Raw genomic sequence first — 11,619 nt, 5'->3', positions numbered from 1 at the left:
AGACCAGAAAACAAAATAAAGTAGATTTCTTGAATTACTAGTCACATATTGTAATTTTACAAGTACTAAGAACAGAAAAATACAATATAGAAATCTGAGCAATTATTAAGCAAGGTCGAGTTATTTAAGGAATGCTTCTTAAATCTGTACACCTGAAAAGAAACATTTCAAGTAGCAGCTTGATATTCTGCAGTAGTACAATATTTACTCTATGGCCATAGAATTGTAGCTAATATACAATATCCTCAACTTTGATGTGGCAAGACTGTGTTCAATAAGATAAAATTCAATATTCGCCTTTTAACATGAGTTGGAATGCAATTGCTTTTATTTATAGTTCCTAGGTTATAGGTTGTAATTTTAACAGACAGAAGAAATGTTTCTATTTTGAAGGAGAATAAAACAAAACTAGACAACACAGTGCATTAGTTGTCTCTTCTTACACAGCTTCATACAGTAATGAGGGAATCAATACATTATAGGCCATATTGGTCAGCAGAGACTGCAGTGTACATTATGCAGCCATCATGTGGTGTTTCAGCAGGGCAGTTTCCATTAATGACAGTGAAATTTATACTGCTGAAATTTCACAATATGATTTAAAAGCATACTTTACAGAGTATATTTTAAGGAAATGCAGTAAGCCTTTTGTTACAGTATAAATGAAAACATTGTGTGACATCACATCTAATAAACTTTTAGTTTAGTTTTGTTTTTTTTTTTAAGCTCAAAAGTTCAGCAGACGGTGGCAATGAAGAGTAAACAACAAGTACAGCAGTAGTTAGATACAAATTGTACCAAGGACAAGTCATGGTCAACATAATTGTGTAGAGGTGTATCTTTTCTGACTTCTAGTTTTGAATATAAAAATAGAAATTACAGATGTGGCTTAATCCAAAAAATTCAGGTACCTCATCTTAACTGTTGTCTTACATGGTTTTTGAATTTTAAATGTTATGGAGGGAACATGGTTTAATTAAGCAAAGGGTGTACTATATACAGTTTACAGGGTATGAAACAGGCATCTTATTTGTGGCAACAGGAAGTAATTGATAACTATCACTACAGAAGAATCTATTAACTTTTAGTTCATCTCCACTGTTGTTAGTAACTAGGCTATCAGCCAGTTATACAAAATCTTGGGATCTATACCATTCCCCTTTAAATACTTATTCTATGTTCATCTAGATACATCTGAGTCAAATTGTTCACTTTCATATAAACACTGGTGTCAGAATGCTAGCATTCATATCCCAACTCTGATACTACATAATTGTGTCATATTGAACAAGTTACTTACTCTCTCTGCCCAAGGTTTCTTATTTGGAAAATAAAACAGCAGTCCCTACAATCGAGATAGAGAATTAAGCGAGTTAATACATGTAATGTGGTTAAAATAGTGCCTGGATTATTATAAGTAATAAATGCCAATCATTATTACATCAATGTTATATCATTACTTATCTCCCTCTTACTGCTCCTCATTCCCCTACTGCTGTCTGAAGAAGATGTGTACTAAAGGGTTTAGTTTCTTTGTGTGATTGAAAGTTTAATATTTAAAGTACTTTAATGATACTGTAATTGATATTTCTGATCTAATTTTGTTACTATTCAACTCCAAGTGGATCCCAAAATGCTAGCTGTGAGACTAATTCCAATACAGTTAAGCTCATGCCATCGTTTTCCAATTCCAATGCTTCACAATGATTCTGAAATATTTCTGTGCACATCTCTTCCTGTAGCCAGGGCACAGGAGTAGCTTCCTGTAGCTCCTGCCTCCGGGGGTCCCAAACAGACCAGGTTCAGCCACTGACAAAAACCAAAGGCAGAGAAATGAGTAGTGGTGAAATGAGAAAGACATTTATTTCAGTGAGACTTCTACTGGGAAGACAGAGCACTAGTGTCTCAAACACGATCTCCAAAGTGCTAAAAAAGCTTACAGGTTTATAGAAGGAGAATGGAGAATGGGAGACAGTGGTGGGCAGGTACATGCAGGTGGGCAGGAAGGTAAATCATTATTGTTTTGGATTCAAACAGGGGTGAGTTCTTGTTGCTCAAAGCAGTCCTTATTGCTTGAGAGGTTAGTTTCCGTTTCTATCAGGGAATGCTCTTCCCTCAGGGTCTTATACCTGAGCCAAGAGACAGCTAGAAAGAACCCAATTAGAAAGTTTGAGGGCAAGATGGAGGCAGCTGAAATAGGATTTCATATCCCATGAAATAGGATTTCATTAACAATATATATATATGTATATATATATATATATATATTTTTCTTGTGACTGAGGGAGAGAGGTTATGTAAACATCCCTAGTTTTATGCACACTGAGATTATCTTTGATTGGATTGTTACCAGGAATAGACTAGTCCATCATTCTCAAATCACATAGATTAACTTGATTAATGTTCTAGTATTTAAAGAAGGTAGATAGTACCTACTTGCTGCCTCACTGGGATTTTATTGCTTAGTTTTGAATAATTTAAGTAGGCATAATGTAAAAGGTTGTAAAGCTCAGGAAAAAGAATTCATATTGGGTTTAGGATTCCCTCTAGAACATTTACCTGAGCTGTAAATCAAAAGACAGAGTTACTGTCAGTTTCCTTGAGTAGAGCTATCCCCAAGGCCAGAAAATCTGGTAGCAATGACTGTCTAATTCTCAAAGATCAAGCCGCTCCAAGTTTTTGTAAGATAGTTGAAAAACATACATAAAATCCGCCCTTCCTTTGACTTCTTTCTTTATCAACAAGGTGGAACTGTGCCACCTGCATAGAACTAAGTTACTTTATGGGGCACCTGGGTGGCTCAGTCGGTTAAGCTTCTGACTTTGGCTCAGGTCATGATCTCATGGTTTGTGGGTTTGAGTCCCGCATCAGGCTGTGCTGACAGCCAGCTCAGAGCCTGGGGCCTATTTCAGATTCTGTGTCTCCCTCACTCTCTGACCCTCTCCTACTCACGTTTTCTCTCTGTCTCAGAAATAAATAAAACATTTTTAAAAAATAAGAACTAAGTTACCTTACTTTTGTGGTTAATTTTGCTCTAATGGTTGTTTACTTTGTCATTATAACCTGACCCTAAGTGTCACAATTGAGAAAATAATACTGTGTTACTTATTGACCCTAAACCCAGAGGTGTTCCTACACAAGACATTTCTACTACTCTGATAATTATATCTATCATCATTCTTATTCTTTCTACTCTCTACTAACCTCAGCTTTTCAAGTCATTGGAGTTCACTTTGCTTACTCAGTCCCCTTTGATTTGCTGGCATTCTATATAGAGTTCTCTAATTACCTTAGTGGATGGGACAGTCGTTTAAAATTCTTTTTGGCCTAGATCATGGCTTTGAGTGAAGGAGAGATAAGTCATCTCTCCGGTGATTTTATTGGGCCTTCAGCTTCCCTCCCATGTTTCCATGATGCAATGATTGTAATGCAATTACAGTAGGGAAGTTTATTCTTTATGTAAAGAATGTGGTTATGAAATCCAAAATGTAATCACTGGGACCAATTTCAGATATAATTCATTTTCATCTTACCCATTTTTCACTTTTTTGATTTTTTGATTGGATACCGAGTGCTTAATATTGTGCTCTTGAAACAGTTTTCTCTAAGAAGATGAATTTTAGATAAATGATTCCTCAGCTAAGCCAACTCAGTGTTTAGTATTAGATGGACTCATTCCCTTTATAAAAATGGAATTTCTGAAATAAAGAGATTGTCTTTTGGAAAGACACAGGCACATGAGCATATATTATGTTTACACCCACAATAGATAGAATAAACTAGAACAATAGCCTTGTTTACACAACCCAGCCTAGAAAATAACGGTGTGCAAAACATTTCACTCTTGAATGAGACATCTTTCTCCCAACAGTACACTTAGGAGCCATGTATCATTCACCCAAAGATCCACAAAGCTGCTTTCATGCTTCAAAGAATTGGTACAATTGCATTCTCCCAAGGTGGGTCACTTAGTCTTGTACCATATGATGTTACTTTGGTGTTCCAATGGAGGTCATAAAAAAGATTGATTCCTATCCTTTGTTGTTTTGCCTTCCTTGCCATATGTAGGGCTGCATAACATGTGCTCTTTCTTTGGTGGCTAGTCCGATCTATTGCTTGTTGCAGGGCTCCAGAGACCTAGAAAACTAAATTGTTCCTGTAGCAAGCACCCTGCAATTACTCAGGCTGTAACTACATAGACCTAACAAACCACATTGCTCCCCAGGTGGCTTTCTGGCTTTCTTGTGCCTTCTTTCTGCTATTAGGCCTTTTGCTGCTTCAGGGATCCAGGAGATTGAGCGTGAACCTTTCCAGAGTCATCTGCAAAGCTGTACTATATCCAATGTGTATCAAAACTCAAGTACTTCAAGATACCGAATAGATCTTATCAGTGTCAAAAAATATGTATTGAGCTTGTACTAAGAAATAGCCAATATATATATAAGAAGAAAGAAACAACCAATATCCAATAGAAACATATTTAACAAAGCAATGTCTATTTTTAGGTTGTAAACATTCCAGGAAGAGTAGAGGAAAGCACATATGAAAATGGATATTTTTAGACCTCCTGAGTGGCTCAGTTGGTTAAGTGTCCAACTTTGGCTTAGGTCATGATCTTGTGGTTCATGGGTTCAAGCCCAACACGTCGGGCTCTGGGCTGGCAGCTCAGAGCCCGGAGCCTGCTTCAGATTCTGTGTCTTCCTCTCTCTCTCTGCCCCTCTCCTGCCCATTCTCTGTCTCTCTCAAAAATAAATAAATGTTAAAAAAAATTTAAAAACACTTTAAGTAAAAAAATGCTTATGGTTTTTTATATTTGAAATTGGAAGCCATTTCTTATTTATATCTTCTCACAAACTTTTCTGATGTTTCTTGAACTATTCTGGAATTATTAAACAAATGCTCATGCAATCAACCTCTTAAGTTTGTGTTGTCCTTTTTGCAAAATTATTCTACACAGAAAATGGGAAATATACTATCTTTCTCATTGAGCATGTATTTATTATCTAAATATACTATTTGACAATTTTAGCTGGCTACATATAAGAGTTATAAGTTGTAGTAAATTTTGATACTCAAACTGAAGTGCTGTGCAGCTATGTGTAGAAGAAGATATTTTGAGAATTAAATCCATGAGTGTGAGCCAGTTTATGTAAGGAAATGAAGATATTTGTAAACAAGAGAAAATGTTAAAATGATCATTATTTAATTATTTATGATCCTAATCCTGTTGCTGTATTTAAATTATTATCTGTTTACACCCCTCTTTCTCCGCCACTTTGCTTTTCTTTTTTTAAGAAAAGGAGAACGAGTTTTTTGAAAACTACGTACAGTTGGTTCAGTCCCTCCCACATCTCAGGCAGTGGCTGAGCCCCTGATTGTAATGGCTGGGGTGGGGCCAGGGCCCAAACTCCCTTGGGAATCATGGAAGACAGACCCCACCATGGATCTTCATCTGTGACTTTACAACTCTAAATGGCCTGTTGGTGGTGGACAACAGACAAGGAATGGGCCCCTGCCCTGACCTAGCCAGCGCCTAGGTAGGGGAACACTATTCTTAAACTTGCCTGAAGAGGCCCAGCTATGCTGTCAGGAAGCCCTGGCTACTTCTCTCCCAAAAGGTCTTCCTAGACATGGAGGCAGACAGACCTCCTACCACCCCACTCCATGTTCCAGGCCCATGGGCTTTGCTGACTTGGAATGGTAGACATGAGACACCCTCCCTCCCATTGTTGACTCAGGGTCCAGGGTTCTTGGAACACTCCCCAGGCAGATCTAGGGTTGAGAGGTGAATGTGGGGGAGGGAGGGTCACAGCTGAGGACCCAGGACTTTCCTGGATTAGGGGGGCTGTTTTGGGTGTCAGGGCGTCCTACTGTAGGAATAGTCTGCTTTGTGTTGCATCACCCACTGGTCACCCACCAAGCAGAAGCTGCCAGAAGCTGTGTTTCATATGCGTGACGGATCTTCTCAATGATCAGCTCCTCAGAGAGGTAGAGAGGCTATAGAAGTGCTCACAGGTGTTCTTGCTGCAGGGGATGCAGAAGCCAAGGTGGAAGTCAAAACTTTGGAAGAGCTGGTTGCGAATTAGTGCCTCTCAATCACGTGGAAGTTGTTGACAGGCCTGTCTTCCTCTGTGAATTCCACCATGGCTCCCACTTACCTCTCACCAAGGAAGGCAGGTGTGATGCCCAGAATTGGGATCCAGGTCTTGCCGGTTGATGCTCAATCACTCGGAGGCTGGGGCTTCTTCATTTCAAAGAGGACAGTGCCTGAAATTGTGTCTCAAATCTTGAACCTGATGAAGTCATTTTGTAGATATTCTCCTTGCAGGAGCATAAGTAGGTTGCTGCTGGTGATCTGCAGCTGCCCCAGCACATCCTCCTGCCCTATAGGTTGTTCCTCGGCAGAGGCCTGAGCCTGAGGCAAGCCGGGGGCTCTGTCTCTCAGCCAGATTCTATTTGGCCTGAAGCCGCCGTGTGGGCTCCAGCTCCAGGTTTGTCCCCTGGAGCAGGCTCTGCTCCATCCCAGCCTCACCTCTGCTGCCCCTCTTCATCTTCATGGCCTTGCAGGGCCACAGCTCACCAGCTACTTGCACCAGCTGCAGCAGAGAGCAAGGGGCCATTTTGCCCTTTTTGAAAGAATATAAATATGCCTATTCAAAGGTGAGCAACATTGGTCAAATTTGCATCACTCATGGTGATGGTAAGCCATGGTAAGCCTTACCACTAAAATGCATTTATTGGGACAGTAAAGAACCTTGGGGGCTGGGGAATGGAACTACCTTTAAAAAAAGGTAACTATTCAAGAAATCAGAAAGTGATGCCTGAGATACATTAATCAGTAATCAACTGATTTAGTAACAGATTTCAAGTGTGAACTTGATAGGTAAGTTGAGGAAAAGGCAACATTTGGCAGAAAACAGTGTTTGGCAGAGTAAATATTTTGTAACATTATCTATTGATTACTTTTAATCCCATTAGAAAATTTCAAAGAAGTGAGACATAAAATGTAGTGAGTTTTTGATATCTTTCCATGATATTCTCATAAAAATTATATCCTTTATTTTTTTTTAATGATTTTTATTTTAATTTGAGAGAGAGCAGTGAGAGGGCTAGAGGGGCAGCGAGAGAGGGGCTACCCAGCCACCCCTCATAAAAATTGTAGTCTATTCACATCCTGTTGGAGTTTAAACTTCTTTAGTTAATCTCAACCTAGGTATTAGACTGTAAGAACTTAAACTGTAGCAGGATTCTCACACAGAGAGTCTTGACAAAGGAGGCTTTTCTTTCCAGGAAGCAACTTGATTCATGCCAGCACTGCTCAGTTGGGTATTTCCTAAGAACTGAGTCCCAAATGCCACGTGGCGTTGTTTTTTTTTTTTACATTTTCTATTTATTTGTCTCCCATATGTGTTAACACACAAACATGCAGTCTGATTAAGTGGTCTTATGTTACAAGGTCTTGAAGGATGTTGTCCCTTGTGCATGTTGCCAGGTTGCCTTGAGGGTTTTGTTTTTTGTTTTTTTTCTCTCCTTAGGGAGGGGACCCTACCACAAAACTACTTATTTTCCCAATTGAAAATCAGTTTTCGCTAATTGGTTACCAGAAAACACTAACGTGTTTTTTCCTGATTACCCTTTATCTTTAGAGCTGACAGTTCTGCCTCAGTATTGTATTGTAACATTTGAGATGATAATAAGAATAATAGAACTTTTGACTTAACAAATACATTATTATTTAGCTAAATTTCTGCATAAGACTCATTTACATTTAGATTCATTTAGAAACAAAATTAACACTATAATGTAGTTTACAATCTATATAGCAAAAGCATTTCTTTCCTAAGTCTTCAAGCATAAACTCAGAAAAAATTAAATCAATTTATAATATCTGAGAAGGAAAATCTGTTGACTAACCTTTTCTTCCTTTTTGACTTCAGCTGGGTGCTTCCCTGGAAATGAATACTTAATTGGTTAATTTTGCTTTCCACAATTAATCTGCTGATTGGTCTCAGGCTAATTTCCTTCCCCCCTTCCTTCCTTCTTTTTCTTTCTCTTTTTCCTTCTTTTTCTTTTTTTCTTCCTTTTCTTTCTTCCTGCATGCAAGATCTATGCGAAATTTACTTCATTTGCATTTTTGTACTGATAGAGAGCCCCAGTGACTACAGATAATAGAGTGATTCCCCTGTATCCTAGTTTTCGGTTTCTATGGCGTCAGTTACCGAGTCAACCACAATTTAACAGCAGAAGATCCTTGCCTATCCCAAGAAAGTCTTTAGTAACCTAATATTAAGTCATAATGCCTAACTCATTCTCCTCACTGCATTCACACCATCATAAGAGGGAGGAGTACAGTACAGTAAGATATTGTAAGAAGAACAGAGCTTGACAGGGCACATTCACATATCTTCTCTATTATCAGTATTCTATTTTATACTAATCGCTTACTGTGCATAGCTCATAAATTTATCTTTATTATAGGCAGGTATCTATAAGAAGAAAACATAGTATATACATGGTTCAGTACTTTATGCAGTTACAGGCATCTACTGGGGCTTTTGGAACTATCTCTTATGGATGGGGGAGGGGTTTCTGAAGATACAAATAAGATTAGAGTTAAAATGAAATTTCCCTCCAAATGCAAGAAATTCAGTTTTTTAGGATTTATAACGATTTGATGGAACATCCAGACACCTGCTCAGTTGCACAATTTAATCTAATCTCAGCAAAAACGATTTCCTTCGGGAAAGAAAATCTTTTCTCTTCCCTCTTCCTCTTTATTTTATTATTTTTTTTCGTTTTCCACGTTAGTTAGGACCCAATTCCCTCCAAAGGGAAAAACGATAGAGCCAGAAAATGTAACCTAGGGGTGAGGGGAAGTGTGTTTGGGAGCTGAGTGGGCTCAGAACTGAGCAAATCTGGATCTTCCTTCTACTGCACAGGAAGCTACAACAGGAATTGCCTGGACAAACTGGCTAGAAAGAAGTTATTTCCCCTCCCTCCAGCCTGGGCGAGATTCCAGGCTCCGTCTGCACCCCCAGCACCCAGGGCACTGCCCTCTACTCTGCCTGTGCCCAGAACCAGGGTGGTCCAAGCCTCTGGAGCCCAGAGGTGGAGACCAAACTCCACTCCCTGGTCTTGGGCTCTCCCCTCCCACTCACACTGTTCTCCTCAGTTTGCTGGGCCTTAGTGTTGCCACTCTTTGGGGTCAAGGGTTTCCTCACGCGCCCGGGGCTGGGGGCCAGGAGCAGGAAGCAGGGGCTGCGGGTTGGCAAGGGGGCTAGAGTCAGTTTCTGGTTGTTAGTTTTGGCCAGGGGTCAGGGCCGGGTTCAGGTTGTGGGAGCTCCAGTCTTGGGGCTGGACACTTGGGACCAGCTGCTGCTGGCCGGCCTGGGAACAGGGGTGACGGATGTGGTGGGGGGGGTTCAGTGCGCAGAGGCCTAGATCGCTGGGCTGCGAAGGGAGCTGGGTGGCCACGGGTCGTGCAGCTGTAGGCCCTTTGATCTGCCTTTATTATCCTGGAGGAACAAACTCTCAGGAAGAGGGCCCTGACGCTCTCATTCTTCAGAAAACCCTACCTCACTCTCTGGTCTCCAGCGCCTGGGCCCAAAGCCCCTACTGTAAACTTACCCCTTCCAGCATCTTCAGAAGACCAGCCCTCAGCCCTCAGGCTAATGGATTTCGACTCCGGAAAAAAAAAAAAAAAGCGTGAGCCATTCTTATTTTAATTGGAGCATTCTCCTTCAAATGAATTCAACTAAAAAAGTTGTGACCTTTTAACTTTGCTTGTGAATTTGCACTTAATCAAAAGGTGTGGCTTTTCTTCCATGGTGAGCCAAGGTGTAAACAGTTTTGGAGAAAAACGATGGGGGTTTTCTTTTAGCTCCGTTAAAGGAGGCTCTGCCCCCTACCTATGTGGAGAACAAGTTGTATCGGGTAGCCGGCTTTACCTTTCATTTTAAATATCACCTGGGCCTCTCCAATATCTTAATTAAAACCCGTATTATTTTCTAATGTTCAAAATGAATTTTAAAAATTTAGCACAATCACATTTTGAAACTACAGCATTTGAAACATTATTTGAAAGCAGGTTCCTGCACACATAAAATAAATTTTTTTTAAAGGGAACACGGGTAGATGAATAAGGCTTTTTCATTTAATTTAGTTCTACTTGTTAAAGCTTCCTCCCATTAAACGTTTCCAAAAGAGGTATGCCTTCTGGACCTTTAACAGAGAAGAGCAGCCTACCTACAAATAAACCTGTCCTCTTTTCTCATCATTCTCATGGCCTAAACTGTCATAAACAGGGAAGGTGGAGTTAGGTCATAAAGTGAGTAATTCGGCCCACAGGATTATCCAGAGTGGAGGTGAGGTGAGGTGATGGTGATAGTCTGGAGGTGCACTGAAGAGAGGAGGGAATTAACAATATGTGTTTCACATTTCTGTGAAATAATATCCTCTTGATAAGGAAAGATGTAAATGGATTGGGGGAGATTTTAAGATACAGTTACTCATTACTGTTTAAAAATGAGAAACTCTATTTTTTGTAGCGGTCGACACTTTCCCAGTGCTTCTGTGCCCCGCGGAAGTACTTAGTATAGATGTCAGTATAACAGTAGCTCCTTGAGGCAAGAACAGACCGGCAACAAGGGCACATAGCTGCCAAGGCACTGTTAACACATCCACTCTGCCAATGTTGTGTACCTCAAAGAACAGTTACAGTTCTGTAAAGAGAATTAAAAGAGAATGTTCACAACTTGTGTTCCCTGTGAAACTGACTCCAAGATGGAGGTCTCTCGGGGAGTGCTCTTCAGATGACCCTCCCCGCCAAGGGAAAGCAGCGAGGGGAAGGGAAAAGGGAAAGGGAAGGGAGATTGGGCTGGGGAAGAAGTTAAGCTTCTTAAAGTCTGAACCTTAGCAGGACCCTTCAGAGATTTCCCCGATAGAGGCAAGTAGACTGGATGTAGGCTTGGAAGGGGGTGTGATGTTTGGCAGGGTCCTTCTCTTTTGCTGCAGGAATCCTCAAAGGGGACTGACAACTTAAAGTTGTCTCCTGGCAGCACTCCTAGCAGATGGGGAAATAAATCCTTCATTCCTCAAGGGGGAGTGAAGGATGGAATATAGTTTTATATTGGCAAAAGAATTTGAGTTTTTCCTGACATCTGTTTCTCCTCTCTCTGCCTCTTCCAATCCATCCTTCATTTAGCTGCCAAACAAATCTTGACTCCTGTATGAAACTATAAGTTCCCCTGACTGCATTTTGAATCAAACTTTACTATTTAAATTCCATGTTCTCTTTTTGTCTGCTCTTTTCCTTATTATAATAAGTTTTCATTTCATTGTTATGCCCTCCAAAAAGACATTTATAAAAACAAATGTAGCTGCTCCCACCTCCTGGAACACAGATGTTTGTTACGGACTTTCCATGCCTTTGCCCTTGTTAGGGACTGTCCATCTCTGTTCGTGCCCTTGCCTTCACCTCACAGCCATTGTCTACCCTTGTCTTTCCATCTCACTTTGGGTTTCATGTCTTCCTGAAGCATTTCCTACCAAGCTTCACTGATCTCTTTTCCACTGGCCCTAAATGCACTTGCATTCTGTTGTTATGCCCAGATCGCAATC

At 40.4% G+C, this 11,619-nt stretch overlaps 1 long non-coding RNA gene and 1 pseudogene across 3 annotated transcripts in view; both read right to left on the bottom strand.

The window, feature by feature from the left end:
* LOC144216794 (uncharacterized) overlaps positions 1-9,659 on the bottom strand; it is a 20,877-nt gene extending 11,218 nt beyond the window's left edge. For 2 of the 3 annotated variants that reach the window (XR_013330759.1, XR_013330760.1), the window contains exons 1-2: positions 7,915-8,115; positions 1,301-1,345 (exon numbers count right to left, since the gene is read on the bottom strand). This is a non-coding gene — a long non-coding RNA (uncharacterized LOC144216794). Of the gene's footprint in view, positions 1-1,300; positions 1,346-7,914; positions 8,116-9,627 lie in introns of those variants that run through there. The other variant, XR_013330758.1, reaches the window with a different exon arrangement.
* LOC144216797 (protein unc-119 homolog A pseudogene) lies at positions 5,858-6,620 on the bottom strand (annotated as a pseudogene).
* Positions 9,660-11,619: the final 1,960 nt, after the last annotated feature.

The sequence above is a fragment of the Crocuta crocuta genome, unplaced genomic scaffold (genome assembly GCF_008692635.1).
Source record: "Crocuta crocuta isolate KB4526 unplaced genomic scaffold, BGI_CrCroc_1.0 scaffold449, whole genome shotgun sequence".
Taxonomy (NCBI): domain Eukaryota; kingdom Metazoa; phylum Chordata; class Mammalia; order Carnivora; family Hyaenidae; genus Crocuta; species Crocuta crocuta.
Note: the sequence above shows the minus strand (reverse complement) of the source record. Positions and strands in the feature narration are given on the sequence as shown.